Below are 19,892 nucleotides of genomic sequence, written 5' to 3'. Positions count from 1 at the left end.
AACATGTTTTTGGACAAAGATCCATACACACTAATTCACTATACATACTCATTGACTTCCATTCTGATTCCAATTAGTAGTTAAAAGGTCCACATTTTTTTATACATGTTTTGGCTGTACAGAAGTCCATATTTGACCTAAAGAACATGTTTTAGGCCTAAGAGTCCTTAAACACTAATTTACTATACACACTCATTGAATTCCCTTCTTATTCCCTTTACAAGCCAAAATTTCCACAAAAATGTTTGACATGTTATGGCTGTACAGAAGTCCATATTTGACCTACTGAACATATTGTTGTCTCAAAGGTCAAAAAGTCTCTCATTGATTTCCCTTCTGATTCCAATAAGTAGCTTACAAAAGTCTCTCATTGATTTCCCTTCTGATTCCAATAAGTAGCTTACAAGTCTAAAAAAGGTTTTAAATGTTTTTTTTTTTTGTTTTGTTTTTTACATATTATGGCTGTACAAGAAGTCCATTTTTGACCTACTGAACAAATTTTTGTCCCAAAGGTCAAACAGTCACTCATAGACTTTCCTTCTGGTTCGAATAAGTAGCTAAAAGGTCTACAAAAGGTTTTAAATTTTTTTAAAATTTTTTTTTTTACATATAATGGCTGTACAAAGTCCATTTTTGACCTACTGAACATATTTTTGGCCCAAAGGATAAAAAAATCACACATTGACATCCCTTCTGGTTCCAATTAGTAGCTAAAAGGTCTACAAAAGGTTTTAATTTTTAATTTTTTTTACATTAAATGGCTGTACAGAAGTCCATATTTGACCTACTCAACATATTTTTGGCCCAAAGGTAAAAAAAAAAAAAAATCACTCATTGACTTCCCTTCTGATTCCAATAAGTAGCTTACGGGTCTAAAAAAGGTTAATTTTTTTTTTTTTTTTTTTTTTACATATTATGGCTGTACAAAGTCCATATTTGACCTACTGAACAAATTTTTGTCCCAAATGTCAAAAAGTCACTCAATGACTTCCCTTCTGGTTCCAATTAGTAGCTAAAACGTCTACAAAAGTTTTTAATAAAAAAAAAAAAATTCTACATATTATCGCTGTACAAGAAGTCCATATTTGACCTACTGAACATGTTTTTGGACTAAGGGTCCATACACACTAATTCACTATACATACTCATTGACTTCCATTCTGATTCCAATTAGTAGTTAAAAGGTCCACATTTTTTTATACATGTTTAGGCTGTACAGAAGTCCTTATTTGACCTAAAGAACATGTTTTAGGCCTAAGAGTCCTTAAACACTAATTTACTATACATACTCATTGAATTCCCTTCTTAATCCCTTTACAAGCCAAAATTTCCACAAAAATGTTTGACATGTTATGGCTGTACAGAAGTCCATATTTGACCTACTGAAAATATTTTTGTCCCAAAGGTCAAAAAAGTCACTCATTGACTTCCCTTCTGATTTCAATTTGTAGCCAAAAGTTCCACAAAAAGATTTTAATTTTTTTTTTTTTTTACATGTCATGGCTGTACAGAAGTCCATTTTTGACCTACTGAACATATTTTTGTCTCAAAGGTCCAAAAGTCACTCATTGATTTCCCTTCTGATTCCAAAAAGTAGCTTACGGGTCTAAAAAAGGTTTAATTTTTTTTTTTTTTTTTTCTACGTTATGGCTGTACAAAAGTCCATATTTGACCTACTGAACATATTTTTGGCCCAAAGGTTAAAAAAAAATCACTCATTGACTTCCCTTCTGATTCCAATAAATAGCTTAGGGGTCTAAAAAAGGTTTAATTTAAAAATTTTTTTTTTTTTTTTTACATATTATGGCTGTACAAGAAGTCCATGTTTAACTTACTGAACATATTTTTGGCCCAAGAGTCCTTGAACACTAACTTACTATACATACACACTCTTTGACTTCCCTTCTGAATCCAATTGCTAGCCAAAAGTTCCAAAAAATGGTTTTAATTGTTTTTTTGTTTTTTGTTTTTTTTACATGTTATGGCTATACAGAAGTCCATATTTGACCTACTGAACATATTTTTGCCCAAAGGTCAAAAACTCACTCATTGACTTTCCTTCTGGTTCCAATAAGTAGCTAAAAGGTCTACAAAAGGTTAACATTTTTTTTTTTTTTTTTTTTTTTTTACATACTATGGCTGTACAAAGTCCATTTTTTACCTACTGAACAAATTTTTGTCCAAAAGGTCAAAAAGTCACTCATAGACTTTCCTTCTGGTTCGAATAAGTAGCTAAAAGGTCTACAAAAGGCTGTAATTTTTTTTCTTTTTTTTTTTACATATAATGGCTGTACAAAGTCCATATTTGACCTACTGAACAAAGTTTTGTCCCAAATGTCAAAAAGTCACTCATTGACTTCCCTTCTGGTTCCAGTTAGTAGCTAAAACGTATACAAAATTTTGTAATTTGCAATTTTTTTTTTTTTTTTTTTTTTTTTTACATATCATGGCTGTACAAGAAGTCCATATATGACCTACTGAACATGTTTTTGGACTAAGAGTCCATACACACTAATTCACTATACATACTCATTGACTTCCATTCTGATTCCAATTAGTAGTTAAAAGGTCCACATTTTTTTTATACGTTTTGGCTGTACAGAAGTCCATATTTGACCTAAAGAACATGTTTTAGGCCTAAGAGTCCTTAAATACTAATTTACTATACATACTCATTGAATTCTCTTCTTATTCCCTTTACAAGCCAAAATTTCCACAAAAATGTTTGACATGTTATGGCTGTACAGAAGTCCATATTTGACCTACTGAAAATATTTTTGTCCCAAAGGTCAAAAAAGTCACTCATTGACGTCCCTTCTGGTTCCAATTAGTAGCTAAAACGTCTACAAAAGGTTTTAATCTTTAATTTTTTTTTTCTTTATTTTACATATTATGGCTGTACAAGAAGTCCATATTTAACTTGCTGAACATATTTTTGGCCCAAGAGTCCTTGAACACTAACTTACTGTATATACACACTCTGACTTCCCTTCTGAATCCAATTGCTAGCCAAAAGTTCCACAAAAAAGTTTAAATATTATTATTTATTTTTTTTACATATTATGGCTGTACAAGAAGTCCATGTTTAACTCACTGAACATATTTTTGGCCCAAGAGTCCTTGAACACTAACTTACTATACATACACACTCTTTGACTTCCCTTCTGAATCCAATTGCTAGCCAAAAGTTCCACAAAAAGGTTTAAAAAAAAAATTTTTTTTTTTTTTTTTTACATGTTATGGCTGTACAGAAGTCCATATTTGACCTAAAGAACATGTTTTAGGCCAAAGAGTCCTTAAACACTAATTTACTATACATACTCATTGACTTCCCTTCTTATTCCCTTTACAAGCCAAAATTTACACAAAAATATTTGACATGTTATGGCTGTACAGAAGTCCATATTTGACCTACTGAACATATTTTTGTCCCAAAGTTAAAAAAAGTCACTCATTTACTTTCCTTCTGGTTCGAATAAGTAGCTAAAAGGTCTACAAAAGGTTGTAATTTTTTTTTTTTTTTTACATATTATGGCTGTACAAGAAGTCCATTTTTGACCTACTGAACAAATTTTTGTCCCAAAGGTCAAAAAGTCACTCATTGACTTTCTTTCTGGTTCGAATAAGCGGCTAAAAGGTCTACAAAAGGTTTTCATTTTTTTTTTACATATAATGGCTGTACAAAGTCCATATTTGACCTACTAAACAAATTTTTGTCCCAAATGTTAAAAAGTCGCTCATTGACTTCCCTTCTGGTTCCAATTAGTAGATAAAACGTCTAAAAAAAGGTTTTAATCTTTAAGTTTTAATTAAAAAAAATTTTTTTTACATATAATGGCTGTACAAAGTCCATGTTTGACCTAATGACATTTTTTTTGTCCCAAATGTCAAAAAGTCACTCATTGATTTCCCTTCTGATTCCAATAAGTAGCTTACACGTCTAAAAAAGGTTTTAATTTTTATTTTATTTTTTTTACATATTATGGCTGTACAAGAAGTCCATGTTTAACTTACTGAACATATTTTTGGCCCAAGAGTCCTTGAACACTAACTTACTATACATACACACTCTTTGAATTCCCTTCTGAATCTAATTGCTAGCCAAAAGTTCCAAAAAATGGTTTTAATTGTTTTTTTGTTTTTTGTTTTTTTTACATGTTATGGCTATACAGAAGTCCATATTTGACCTACTGAACATATTTTTGCCCAAAGGTCAAAAACTCACTCATTGACTTTCCTTCTGGTTCCAATAAGTAGCTAAAAGGTCTACAAAAGGTTAACATTTTTTTTTTTTTTTTTTTTTTTACATACTATGGCTGTACAAAGTCCATTTTTTACCTACTGAACAAATTTTTGTCCAAAAGGTCGAAAAGTCACTCATACACTTTCCTTCTGGTTCGAATAAGTAGCTAAAAGGTCTACAAAAGGCTTAAATTTTTTTTCTTTTTTTTTACATATAATGGCTGTACAAAGTCCATATTTGACCTACTGAACAAAGTTTTGTCCCAAATGTCAAAAAGTCACTCATTGACTTCCCTTCTGGTTCCAGTTAGTAGCTAAAACGTATACAAAATTTTGTAATTTTCAATTTTCAAATTTTTTTTTTTTTTTACATATCATGGCTGTACAAGAAGTCCATATATGACCTACTGAACATGTTTTTGGACTAAGAGTCCATACACACTAATTCACTATACATACTCATTGACTTCCATTCTGATTCCAATTAGTAGTTAAAAGGTCCACATTTTTTTTATACGTTTTGGCTGTACAGAAGTCCATATTTGACCTAAAGAACATGTTTTAGGCCTAAGAGTCCTTAAACACTAATTTACTATACACACTCATTGAATTCCCTTCTTATTCCCTTTACAAGCCAAAATTTCCACAAAAATGTTTGACATGTTATGGCTGTACAGAAGTCCATATTTGACCTACTGAAAATATTTTTGTCCCAAAGGTCAAAAAAGTCACTCATTGACGTCCCTTCTGGTTCCAATTAGTAGCTAAAACGTCTACAAAAGGTTTTAATCTTTAATTTTTTTTTTCTTTATTTTACATATTATGGCTGTACAAGAAGTCCATATTTAACTTACTGAACATATTTTTGGCCCAAGAGTCCTTGAACACTAACTTACTGTATATACACACTCTTTGACTTCCCTTCTGAATCCAATTGCTAGCCAAAAGTTCCACAAAAAAGTTTAAATATTTTTTTAATTTTTTTTACATTTTATGGCTGTACAAGAAGTCCATGTTTAACTCACTGAACATATTTTTGGCCCAAGAGTCCTTGAAAACTAACTTACTATACATACACAATCTTTGACTTCCCTTCTTTATCCAATTGCTAGCCAAAAGTTCCACAAAAAGGTTTTAATTTTTTTTTTTTTTTTTTTTTTTTTGACATGTTATGGCTGTACAGAAGTCCATATTTGACCTACTGAACATATTTTTGCCCAAAGGTCAAAAAGTCACTCATTTACTTTCCTTCTGGTTCCAATAAGTAGCTAAAAGGTCTACAAAAGGATAACATTTTTTTTTTTTTTTTTTTTTTTTACATGTTATGGCTGTACAGAAGTCCATATTTGACCTACTGAACATATTTTTGCCCAAAGGTCAAAAAGTCACTCATTGACTTTCCTTCTGGTTCCAATAAGTAGCTAATAGGTCTACAAAAGGTAAAAAAAAATTATTTATTTTTTATTTATTTTTTTACATATTATGGCTGTACAAGAAGTCCATGTTTAACTTACTGAACATATTTTTGGCCCAAGAGTCCTTGAACACTAACTTACTATACATACACACTCTTTGACTTCCCTTCTGAATCCAATTGCTAGCCAAAAGTTCCACAAAAAGGTTTAAAAAAAATTTTTTAAATTTTTTTTTTTTACATGTTATGGCTGTACAGAAGTCCATATTTGACCTAAAGAACATGTTTTAGGCCTAAGAGTCCTTAAACACTAATTTACTATACATACTCATTGACTTCCCTTCTTATTCCCTTTACAAGCCAAAATTTCCACAAAAATGTTTTACATGTAATGGCTGTACAAAGTCCATATTTGACCTACTGAAAAAATGTTTGTCCCAAATGTCAAAAAGTCACTCATTGACTTCCCTTCTGGTTCCAATTAGTAGCTAAAACGTCTACAAAAGGTTTTAATTAAAAATTTTTTTTTTTTTTTTACATATTATGGCTGTACAAGAAGTCCATATTTGACCTACTGAACATGTTTTAGGCCTAAGAGTCCTTAAACACTAATTTACTATACATACTCATTGACTTCCCTTCTTATTCCCTTTACAAGCCAAAATTTACACAAAAATATTTGACATGTTATGGCTGTACAGAAGTCCATATTTGACCTACTGAACATATTTTTGTCCCAAAGTTAAAAAAAGTCACTCATTTACTTTCCTTCTGGTTCGAATAAGTAGCTAAAAGGTCTACAAAAGGTTGTAATTTTTTTTTTTTTTTTTTTTTACATATTATGGCTGTACAAGAAGTCCATTTTTGACCTACTGAACAAATTTTTGTCCCAAAGGTCAAAAAGTCACTCATTGACTTTCCTTCTGGTTCGAATAAGCGGCTAAAAGGTCTACAAAAGGTTTTCATTTTTTTTTTTTTTTTACATATAATGGCTGTACAAAGTCCATATTTGACCTACTAAACAAATTTTTGTCCCAAATGTCAAAAAGTCGCTCATTGACTTCCCTTCTGGTTCCAATTAGTAGATAAAACGTCTAAAAAAAGGTTTTAATCTTTAATTTTTAATTTAAATTTTTTTTTTTTTTACATATAATGGCTGTACAAAGTCCATGTTTGACCTAATGACATTTTTTTTGTCCCAAATGTCAAAAAGTCACTCATTGATTTCCCTTCTGATTCCAATAAGTAGCTTACACGTCTAAAAAAGGTTTTAATTTTTTTTTTTTTTTTTTACATATTATGGCTGTACAAGAAGTCCATGTTTAACTTACTGAACATATTTTTGGCCCAAGAGTCCTTGAACACTAACTTACTATACATACACACTCTTTGACTTCCCTTCTGAATCCAATTGCTAGCCAAAAGTTCCAAAAAATGGTTTTAATTGTTTTTTTGTTTTTTGTTTTTTTTACATGTTATGGCTATACAGAAGTCCATATTTGACCTACTGAACATATTTTTGCCCAAAGGTCAAAAACTCACTCATTGACTTTCCTTCTGGTTCCAATAAGTAGCTAAAAGGTCTACAAAAGGTTAACATTTTTTTTTTTTTTTTTTTTTACATACTATGGCTGTACAAAGTCCATTTTTTACCTACTGAACAAATTTTTGTCCAAAAGGTCGAAAAGTCACTCATACACTTTCCTTCTGGTTCGAATAAGTAGCTAAAAGGTCTACAAAAGGCTTTAATTTTTTTTCTTTTTTTTTACATATAATGGCTGTACAAAGTCCATATTTGACCTACTGAACAAAGTTTTGTCCCAAATGTCAAAAAGTCACTCATTGACTTCCCTTCTGGTTCCAGTTAGTAGCTAAAACGTATACAAAATTTTGTAATTTTCAATTTTCAAATTTTTTTTTTTTTTTACATATCATGGCTGTACAAGAAGTCCATATATGACCTACTGAACATGTTTTTGGACTAAGAGTCCATACACACTAATTCACTATACATACTCATTGACTTCCATTCTGATTCCAATTAGTAGTTAAAAGGTCCACATTTTTTTTATACGTTTTGGCTGTACAGAAGTCCATATTTGACCTAAAGAACATGTTTTAGGCCTAAGAGTCCTTAAACACTAATTTACTATACACACTCATTGAATTCCCTTCTTATTCCCTTTACAAGCCAAAATTTCCACAAAAATGTTTGACATGTTATGGCTGTACAGAAGTCCATATTTGACCTACTGAAAATATTTTTGTCCCAAAGGTCAAAAAAGTCACTCATTGACGTCCCTTCTGGTTCCAATTAGTAGCTAAAACGTCTACAAAAGGTTTTAATCTTTAATTTTTTTTTCTTTATTTTACATATTATGGCTGTACAAGAAGTCCATATTTAACTTACTGAACATATTTTTGGCCCAAGAGTCCTTGAACACTAACTTACTGTATATACACACTCTGACTTCCCTTCTGAATCCAATTGCTAGCCAAAAGTTCCACAAAAAAGTTTTAATTGTTTTTTTTGTTTGTTTTGTTTTTTTGACATGTTATGGCTGTACAGAAGTCCATATTTGACCTACTGAACATATTTTTGCCCAAAGGTCAAAAAGTCACTCATTTACTTTCCTTCTGGTTCCAATAAGTAGCTAAAAGGTCTACAAAAGGATAACATTTTTTTTTTTTTTTTACCTGTTATGGCTGTACAGAAGTCCATATTTGACCTACTGAACATATTTTTGCCCAAAGGTCAAAAAGTCACTCATTGACTTTCCTTCTGGTTCCAATAAGTAGCTAATAGGTCTACAAAAGGTAAAAAAAAATTATTTATTTTTTATTTATTTTTTTACATATTATGGCTGTACAAGAAGTCCATGTTTAACTTACTGAACATATTTTTGGCCCAAGAGTCCTTGAACACTAACTTACTATACATACACACTCTTTGACTTCCCTTCTGAATCCAATTGCTAGCCAAAAGTTCCACAAAAAGGTTTAAAAAAAAATTTTTAAATTTTTTTTTTTTACATGTTATGGCTGTACAGAAGTCCATATTTGACCTAAAGAACATGTTTTAGGCCTAAGAGTCCTTAAACACTAATTTACTATACATACTCATTGACTTCCCTTCTTATTCCCTTTACAAGCCAAAATTTCCACAAAAATGTTTTACATGTAATGGCTGTACAAAGTCCATATTTGACCTACTGAAAAAATGTTTGTCCCAAATGTCAAAAAGTCACTCATTGACTTCCCTTCTGGTTCCAATTAGTAGCTAAAACGTCTACAAAAGGTTTTAATTAAAAAATTTTTTTTTTTTTTTTACATATTATGGCTGTACAAGAAGTCCATATTTGACCTACTGAACATGTTTTAGGCCTAAGAGTCCTTAAACACTAATTTACTATACATACTCATTGACTTCCCTTCTTATTCCCTTTACAAGCCAAAATTTACACAAAAATATTTGACATGTTATGGCTGTACAGAAGTCCATATTTGACCTACTGAACATATTTTTGTCCCAAAGTTAAAAAAAGTCACTCATTTACTTTCCTTCTGGTTCGAATAAGTAGCTAAAAGGTCTACAAAAGGTTGTAATTTTTTTTTTTTTTTTTTTTACATATTATGGCTGTACAAGAAGTCCATTTTTGACCTACTGAACAAATTTTTGTCCCAAAGGTCAAAAAGTCACTCATTGACTTTCCTTCTGGTTCGAATAAGCGGCTAAAAGGTCTACAAAAGGTTTTCTTTTTTTTTTTTTTTTTACATATAATGGCTGTACAAAGTCCATATTTGACCTACTAAACAAATTTTTGTCCCAAATGTCAAAAAGTCGCTCATTGACTTCCCTTCTGGTTCCAATTAGTAGATAAAACGTCTAAAAAAAGGTTTTAATCTTTAATTTTTAATTTAAATTTTTTTTTTTTTTACATATAATGGCTGTACAAAGTCCATGTTTGACCTAATGACATTTTTTTTGTCCCAAATGTCAAAAAGTCACTCATTGATTTCCCTTCTGATTCCAATAAGTAGCTTACACGTCTAAAAAAGGTTTTAATTTTTATTTTATTTTTTTTACATATTATGGCTGTACAAGAAGTCCATGTTTAACTTACTGAACATATTTTTGGCCCAAGAGTCCTTGAACACTAACTTACTATACATACACACTCTTTGAATTCCCTTCTGAATCTAATTGCTAGCCAAAAGTTCCAAAAAATGGTTTTAATTGTTTTTTTGTTTTTTGTTTTTTTTACATGTTATGGCTATACAGAAGTCCATATTTGACCTACTGAACATATTTTTGCCCAAAGGTCAAAAACTCACTCATTGACTTTCCTTCTGGTTCCAATAAGTAGCTAAAAGGTCTACAAAAGGTTAACATTTTTTTTTTTTTTTTTTTTTTTTACATACTATGGCTGTACAAAGTCCATTTTTTACCTACTGAACAAATTTTTGTCCAAAAGGTCGAAAAGTCACTCATACACTTTCCTTCTGGTTCGAATAAGTAGCTAAAAGGTCTACAAAAGGCTTAAATTTTTTTTCTTTTTTTTTACATATAATGGCTGTACAAAGTCCATATTTGACCTACTGAACAAAGTTTTGTCCCAAATGTCAAAAAGTCACTCATTGACTTCCCTTCTGGTTCCAGTTAGTAGCTAAAACGTATACAAAATTTTGTAATTTTCAATTTTCAAATTTTTTTTTTTTTTTACATATCATGGCTGTACAAGAAGTCCATATATGACCTACTGAACATGTTTTTGGACTAAGAGTCCATACACACTAATTCACTATACATACTCATTGACTTCCATTCTGATTCCAATTAGTAGTTAAAAGGTCCACATTTTTTTTATACGTTTTGGCTGTACAGAAGTCCATATTTGACCTAAAGAACATGTTTTAGGCCTAAGAGTCCTTAAACACTAATTTACTATACACACTCATTGAATTCCCTTCTTATTCCCTTTACAAGCCAAAATTTCCACAAAAATGTTTGACATGTTATGGCTGTACAGAAGTCCATATTTGACCTACTGAAAATATTTTTGTCCCAAAGGTCAAAAAAGTCACTCATTGACGTCCCTTCTGGTTCCAATTAGTAGCTAAAACGTCTACAAAAGGTTTTAATCTTTAATTTTTTTTTTCTTTATTTTACATATTATGGCTGTACAAGAAGTCCATATTTAACTTACTGAACATATTTTTGGCCCAAGAGTCCTTGAACACTAACTTACTGTATATACACACTCTTTGACTTCCCTTCTGAATCCAATTGCTAGCCAAAAGTTCCACAAAAAAGTTTAAATATTTTTTTAATTTTTTTTACATTTTATGGCTGTACAAGAAGTCCATGTTTAACTCACTGAACATATTTTTGGCCCAAGAGTCCTTGAAAACTAACTTACTATACATACACAATCTTTGACTTCCCTTCTTTATCCAATTGCTAGCCAAAAGTTCCACAAAAAGGTTTTAATTTTTTTTTTTTTATTTTTTTTTTTTGACATGTTATGGCTGTACAGAAGTCCATATTTGACCTACTGAACATATTTTTGCCCAAAGGTCAAAAAGTCACTCATTTACTTTCCTTCTGGTTCCAATAAGTAGCTAAAAGGTCTACAAAAGGATAACATTTTTTTTTTTTTTTTTTTTTTTTTACATGTTATGGCTGTACAGAAGTCCATATTTGACCTACTGAACATATTTTTGCCCAAAGGTCAAAAAGTCACTCATTGACTTTCCTTCTGGTTCCAATAAGTAGCTAATAGGTCTACAAAAGGTAAAAAAAAATTATTTATTTTTTATTTATTTTTTTACATATTATGGCTGTACAAGAAGTCCATGTTTAACTTACTGAACATATTTTTGGCCCAAGAGTCCTTGAACACTAACTTACTATACATACACACTCTTTGACTTCCCTTCTGAATCCAATTGCTAGCCAAAAGTTCCACAAAAAGGTTTAAAAAAAAATTTTTAAATTTTTTTTTTTTACATGTTATGGCTGTACAGAAGTCCATATTTGACCTAAAGAACATGTTTTAGGCCTAAGAGTCCTTAAACACTAATTTACTATACATACTCATTGACTTCCCTTCTTATTCCCTTTACAAGCCAAAATTTCCACAAAAATGTTTTACATGTAATGGCTGTACAAAGTCCATATTTGACCTACTGAAAAAATGTTTGTCCCAAATGTCAAAAAGTCACTCATTGACTTCCCTTCTGGTTCCAATTAGTAGCTAAAACGTCTACAAAAGGTTTTAATTAAAAATTTTTTTTTTTTTTTTTACATATTATGGCTGTACAAGAAGTCCATATTTGACCTACTGAACATGTTTTAGGCCTAAGAGTCCTTAAACACTAATTTACTATACATACTCATTGACTTCCCTTCTTATTCCCTTTACAAGCCAAAATTTACACAAAAATATTTGACATGTTATGGCTGTACAGAAGTCCATATTTGACCTACTGAACATATTTTTGTCCCAAAGTTAAAAAAAGTCACTCATTTACTTTCCTTCTGGTTCGAATAAGTAGCTAAAAGGTCTACAAAAGGTTGTAATTTTTTTTTTTTTTTTTTTTACATATTATGGCTGTACAAGAAGTCCATTTTTGACCTACTGAACAAATTTTTGTCCCAAAGGTCAAAAAGTCACTCATTGACTTTCCTTCTGGTTCGAATAAGCGGCTAAAAGGTCTACAAAAGGTTTTCATTTTTTTTTTTTTTTTACATATAATGGCTGTACAAAGTCCATATTTGACCTACTAAACAAATTTTTGTCCCAAATGTCAAAAAGTCGCTCATTGACTTCCCTTCTGGTTCCAATTAGTAGATAAAACGTCTAAAAAAAGGTTTTAATCTTTAATTTTTAATTTAAATGTTTTTTTTTTTTACATATAATGGCTGTACAAAGTCCATGTTTGACCTAATGACATTTTTTTTGTCCCAAATGTCAAAAAGTCACTCATTGATTTCCCTTCTGATTCCAATAAGTAGCTTACACGTCTAAAAAAGGTTTTAATTTTTTTTTTTTTTTTTTACATATTATGGCTGTACAAGAAGTCCATGTTTAACTTACTGAACATATTTTTGGCCCAAGAGTCCTTGAACACTAACTTACTATACATACACACTCTTTGACTTCCCTTCTGAATCCAATTGCTAGCCAAAAGTTCCAAAAAATGGTTTTAATTGTTTTTTTGTTTTTTGTTTTTTTTACATGTTATGGCTATACAGAAGTCCATATTTGACCTACTGAACATATTTTTGCCCAAAGGTCAAAAACTCACTCATTGACTTTCCTTCTGGTTCCAATAAGTAGCTAAAAGGTCTACAAAAGGTTAACATTTTTTTTTTTTTTTTTTTTTACATACTATGGCTGTACAAAGTCCATTTTTTACCTACTGAACAAATTTTTGTCCAAAAGGTCGAAAAGTCACTCATACACTTTCCTTCTGGTTCGAATAAGTAGCTAAAAGGTCTACAAAAGGCTTTAATTTTTTTTCTTTTTTTTTACATATAATGGCTGTACAAAGTCCATATTTGACCTACTGAACAAAGTTTTGTCCCAAATGTCAAAAAGTCACTCATTGACTTCCCTTCTGGTTCCAGTTAGTAGCTAAAACGTATACAAAATTTTGTAATTTTCAATTTTCAAATTTTTTTTTTTTTTTACATATCATGGCTGTACAAGAAGTCCATATATGACCTACTGAACATGTTTTTGGACTAAGAGTCCATACACACTAATTCACTATACATACTCATTGACTTCCATTCTGATTCCAATTAGTAGTTAAAAGGTCCACATTTTTTTTATACGTTTTGGCTGTACAGAAGTCCATATTTGACCTAAAGAACATGTTTTAGGCCTAAGAGTCCTTAAACACTAATTTACTATACACACTCATTGAATTCCCTTCTTATTCCCTTTACAAGCCAAAATTTCCACAAAAATGTTTGACATGTTATGGCTGTACAGAAGTCCATATTTGACCTACTGAAAATATTTTTGTCCCAAAGGTCAAAAAAGTCACTCATTGACGTCCCTTCTGGTTCCAATTAGTAGCTAAAACGTCTACAAAAGGTTTTAATCTTTAATTTTTTTTTCTTTATTTTACATATTATGGCTGTACAAGAAGTCCATATTTAACTTACTGAACATATTTTTGGCCCAAGAGTCCTTGAACACTAACTTACTGTATATACACACTCTGACTTCCCTTCTGAATCCAATTGCTAGCCAAAAGTTCCACAAAAAAGTTTTAATTGTTTTTTTTGTTTGTTTTGTTTTTTTGACATGTTATGGCTGTACAGAAGTCCATATTTGACCTACTGAACATATTTTTGCCCAAAGGTCAAAAAGTCACTCATTGACTTTCCTTCTGGTTCCAATAAGTAGCTAATAGGTCTACAAAAGGTTTTTTTTTTTTTTTTTTTTTACATATTATGGCTGTACAGAAGTCCATATTTGACCTACTGAACATATTTTTGCCCAAAGGTCAAAAAGTCACTCATTTACTTTCCTTCTGGTTCCAATAAGTAGCTAAAAGGTCTACAAAAGGATAACATTTTTTTTTTTTTTTTACCTGTTATGGCTGTACAGAAGTCCATATTTGACCTACTGAACATATTTTTGCCCAAAGGTCAAAAAGTCACTCATTGACTTTCCTTCTGGTTCCAATAAGTAGCTAATAGGTCTACAAAAGGTAAAAAAAAATTATTTATTTTTTATTTATTTTTTTACATATTATGGCTGTACAAGAAGTCCATGTTTAACTTACTGAACATATTTTTGGCCCAAGAGTCCTTGAACACTAACTTACTATACATACACACTCTTTGACTTCCCTTCTGAATCCAATTGCTAGCCAAAAGTTCCACAAAAAGGTTTAAAAAAAATTTTAAAATTTTTTTTTTTTACATGTTATGGCTGTACAGAAGTCCATATTTGACCTAAAGAACATGTTTTAGGCCTAAGAGTCCTTAAACACTAATTTACTATACATACTCATTGACTTCCCTTCTTATTCCCTTTACAAGCCAAAATTTCCACAAAAATGTTTTACATGTAATGGCTGTACAAAGTCCATATTTGACCTACTGAAAAAATGTTTGTCCCAAATGTCAAAAAGTCACTCATTGACTTCCCTTCTGGTTCCAATTAGTAGCTAAAACGTCTACAAAAGGTTTTAATTAAATTTTTTTTTTTTTTTTTTTACATATTATGGCTGTACAAGAAGTCCATATTTGACCCACTGAACATGTTTTAGGCCTAAGAGTCCTTAAACACTAATTTACTATACATACTCATTGACTTCCCTTCTTATTCCCTTTACAAGCCAAAATTTACACAAAAATATTTGACATGTTATGGCTGTACAGAAGTCCATATTTGACCTACTGAACATATTTTTGTCCCAAAGTTAAAAAAAGTCACTCATTTACTTTCCTTCTGGTTCGAATAAGTAGCTAAAAGGTCTACAAAAGGTTGTAATTTTTTTTTTTTTTTTTTACATATTATGGCTGTACAAGAAGTCCATTTTTGACCTACTGAACAAATTTTTGTCCCAAAGGTCAAAAAGTCACTCATTGACTTTCCTTCTGGTTCGAATAAGCGGCTAAAAGGTCTACAAAAGGTTTTCATTTTTTTTTTTTTTTTACATATAATGGCTGTACAAAGTCCATATTTGACCTACTAAACAAATTTTTGTCCCAAATGTCAAAAAGTCGCTCATTGACTTCCCTTCTGGTTCCAATTAGTAGATAAAACGTCTAAAAAAAGGTTTTAATCTTTAATTTTTAATTTAAAATTTTTTTTTTTTTACATATAATGGCTGTACAAAGTCCATGTTTGACCTAATGACATTTTTTTTGTCCCAAATGTCAAAAAGTCACTCATTGATTTCCCTTCTGATTCCAATAAGTAGCTTACACGTCTAAAAAAGGTTTTAATTTTTTTTTTTTTTTTTTACATATTATGGCTGTACAAGAAGTCCATGTTTAACTTACTGAACATATTTTTGGCCCAAGAGTCCTTGAACACTAACTTACTATACATACACACTCTTTGACTTCCCTTCTGAATCCAATTGCTAGCCAAAAGTTCCAAAAAATGGTTTTAATTGTTTTTTTGTTTTTTGTTTTTTTTTACATGTTATGGCTATACAGAAGTCCATATTTGACCTACTGAACATATTTTTGCCCAAAGGTCAAAAACTCACTCATTGACTTTCCTTCTGGTTCCAATAAGTAGCTAAAAGGTCTACAAAAGGTTAACATTTTTTTTTTTTTTTTTTTTTTTACATACTATGGCTGTACAAAGTCCATTTTTTACCTACTGAACAAATTTTTGTCCAAAAGGTCGAAAAGTCACTCATACACTTTCCTTCTGGTTCGAATAAGTAGCTAAAAGGTCTACAAAAGGCTTTAATTTTTTTTCTTTTTTTTTACATATAATGGCTGTACAAAGTCCATATTTGACCTACTGAACAAAGTTTTGTCCCAAATGTCAAAAAGTCACTCATTGACTTCCCTTCTGGTTCCAGTTAGTAGCTAAAACGTATACAAAATTTTGTAATTTTCAATTTTCAATTTTTTTTTTTTTTTTTACATATCATGGCTGTACAAGAAGTCCATATATGACCTACTGAACATGTTTTTGGACTAAGAGTCCATACACACTAATTCACTATACATACTCATTGACTTCCATTCTGATTCCAATTAGTAGTTAAAAGGTCCACATTTTTTTTATACGTTTTGGCTGTACAGAAGTCCATATTTGACCTAAAGAACATGTTTTAGGCCTAAGAGTCCTTAAACACTAATTTACTATACACACTCATTGAATTCCCTTCTTATTCCCTTTACAAGCCAAAATTTCCACAAAAATGTTTGACATGTTATGGCTGTACAGAAGTCCATATTTGACCTACTGAAAATATTTTTGTCCCAAAGGTCAAAAAAGTCACTCATTGACGTCCCTTCTGGTTCCAATTAGTTGCTAAAACGTCTACAAAAGGTTTTAATCTTTAATTTTTTTTTCTTTATTTTACATATTATGGCTGTACAAGAAGTCCATATTTAACTTACTGAACATATTTTTGGCCCAAGAGTCCTTGAACACTAACTTACTGTATATACACACTCTGACTTCCCTTCTGAATCCAATTGCTAGCCAAAAGTTCCACAAAAAAGTTTTAATTGTTTTTTTTGTTTGTTTTGTTTTTTTGACATGTTATGGCTGTACAGAAGTCCATATTTGACCTACTGAACATATTTTTGCCCAAAGGTCAAAAAGTCACTCATTGACTTTCCTTCTGGTTCCAATAAGTAGCTAATAGGTCTACAAAAGGTTTTTTTTTTTTTTTTTTTTTTACATATTATGGCTGTACAGAAGTCCATATTTGACCTACTGAACATATTTTTGCCCAAAGGTCAAAAAGTCACTCATTTACTTTCCTTCTGGTTCCAATAAGTAGCTAAAAGGTCTACAAAAGGATAACATTTTTTTTTTTTTTTTTACCTGTTATGGCTGTACAGAAGTCCATATTTGACCTACTGAACATATTTTTGCCCAAAGGTCAAAAAGTCACTCATTGACTTTCCTTCTGGTTCCAATTAGTAGATAAAACGTCTAAAAAAAGGTTTTAATCTTTAATTTTTAATTTAATTTTTTTTTTTTTTTACATATAATGGCTGTACAAAGTCCATGTTTGACCTAATGACATTTTTTTTGTCCCAAATGTCAAAAAGTCACTCATTGATTTCCCTTCTGATTCCAATAAGTAGCTTACACGTCTAAAAAAGGTTTTAATTTTTTTTTTTTTTTTTTTACATATTATGGCTGTACAAGAAGTCCATGTTTAACTTACTGAACATATTTTTGGCCCAAGAGTCCTTGAACACTAACGTCTCAGGTTACGTATGTAACCATGGTTCCCTGAGAGGGAACGAGACGCTGCGTCAAGCGCTGCGGGAACGCCCCTGCGTTTGCGTCATGAAGCACTCGTAAAATCAGTCCAATGGCGTGACAGGACGTCATAGGCGGGTGACGTCAGCGACCAGGAAACTATAAAGCACCCCTGAACCAAACAATGTCAGCTTCTGAAAAAGTCGAACAAGTCGGTCACGGGCATGCCGGGAGTATGGCAAAGCGACGCAGCGTCTCATTCCCTCTCAGGGAACCATGGTTACATACGTAACCTGAGACGTTCCCTTTCAAGGGAACTCGCGCTGCGTCAAGCGCTGCGGGAACTCAATACCCACGTCGCCATAATTCTCAAGTGCCCGTACATGTGAAGTCGTAGCGCACATTTAAGCTATAAGCACCCGAGAACCTGGAGTAGAAGCTACATCTAGGTTGTAAAACCTCACAAAAGTGTGCGGAGAGGACCACCCTGCCGCATCACAGACCTCCTGCAGGGAGACTCCTGACAGAAGAGCCAAAGAGGCAGCCATACTCCGAGTAGAGTGGGCTCGGACCTTTAGTGGTGAAGGTTGGCCGGCCGACTCATATGCGAGTGAAATAGCCTCGACTATCCACTTGCTTAGCGTTTGCTTAGATGCGGGTTTCCCCTTATTTGGAGACCCGAAACAGACGAACAGTTGCTCAGATTTTCGCCACAGGGCAGCTCTGTGGACATAAGCATCTAGTGCCCTCACTGGGCAGAGCAGATTTAATTTCTCCTGGTCTGAATTCTGAAAGGGAGGCGGAGAGAAGGCCTGCAGCATGATAGGACCTGCCACGTTCGTGGGAACTTTGGGGACATATCCTTCTTTTGGAAACAAGAATACTTTCACCATCCCTGGCGCAAACTCAAGACAGGAAGGGGCAACAGACAAAGCTTGCAAATCCCCTACTCTCTTTAGAGAAGAAATAGCCAAGAGAAATACAGTTTTTAGTGTTAGAAATTTCTCTGGCACCTCCTCGATCGGCTCAAAGGGGGCCAATGCTAGACCTTCTAGCACCAAGGCCAGATCCCAGGTCGGCACCCTCGAGCGTGCCGCAGGCCTAAGCCTCAGAGTACCACGAAGGAAGCGAGTAACCCATGGGTGTCTCCCCACCGATGCACTATCCAGATGAACGTGATAGGCAGATATTGCCGACACATAAACCTTCAAGGTGGAAGGGGATAAACCCGAAGAGAACTTCTCTTGTAGGAAATCCAGCACTGAGTTGACTTGGCAGTTAACTGGATTTAGAGAATGGTTGGAACACCATGCAACAAAGACTCTCCATTTAAGGGCATACAGCCTCCTCGTAGAAGGAGCTCTGGAGTGCAACATGGTCTCCACTACCTCGGCAGAGAGACCTGAGTCTGTGAACTGATCCCCCTCAGGGGCCAGGCCCACAGTTTCCATAACTCCGGCCTCGGGTGCAGAATCGACCCCGACGCCTGGGAGAGAAGGTCCCTCCTGATGGGAATCTCCCACGGGGAACCCTCTAGAAGGGACACAATGCCCGAAAGCCATACCCGGCCCGGCCAGAACGGGGCTATTAGCAACAGACGAACCCCGTCCCGGCGTACTCTCTCCAGGACTCCTGGTAGCAACGCCAGAGGGGGAAAGGCGTACAGACGCAGCCTCGGCCACGTCTGCACCATGGCATCCAACCCCAGAGGGGCTGGATGTGTGAGGGAATAAAATAGGGGACAGTGCGTTGTCTCCTGAGACGCAAACAAATCCACCTGAGCCTGACCGAAGTGGTTCCATAGGAGCTCCACCACCTCTGGGTGGAGTCTCCAGTTCCCTGGCACCACTCCCTGCCTCGACAGGGAGTCTGCCGTCGTGTTCAGATACCCCGGAATGTACACTGCTCGTAACGATAACAGTTTGCCCTGGGTCCAAACTAAGACTCGATGAGCCAATTTCCACAGCCGGCGCGAGCGTAGCCCCCCCTGGCGATTTATATAGGAGACCACCGATGTGTTGTCCGAGCGAACCAACACATGATGGCCCCTCAGGTCTGGGAGAAAGTGCCTGAGCACCAGGAACACGGCCATCAGCTCCAACTGGTTTATATGCCAGGAGAGCTGATGGTCGCTCCACAAACCTTGAGCTGGGCGGCCACTCATGGTCGCCCCCCAGCCGGTGAGAGATGCATCCGTCGTTAGCGTTAAGCGACGACAAGGAGCCCCCAGCACCGGACCCTGGGACAAGAACCAAGGATCTTTCCACATGACTAAGGCACGTAGGTATCGCCGCGTGACC

Source organism: Gobio gobio (assembly GCF_949357685.1).
Source record: "Gobio gobio genome assembly, chromosome: 17".
Lineage (NCBI taxonomy): Eukaryota > Metazoa > Chordata > Actinopteri > Cypriniformes > Gobionidae > Gobio > Gobio gobio.
The sequence above is the reverse complement of the archived record's forward strand: the minus strand, read 5'-3'. Positions refer to the sequence as shown.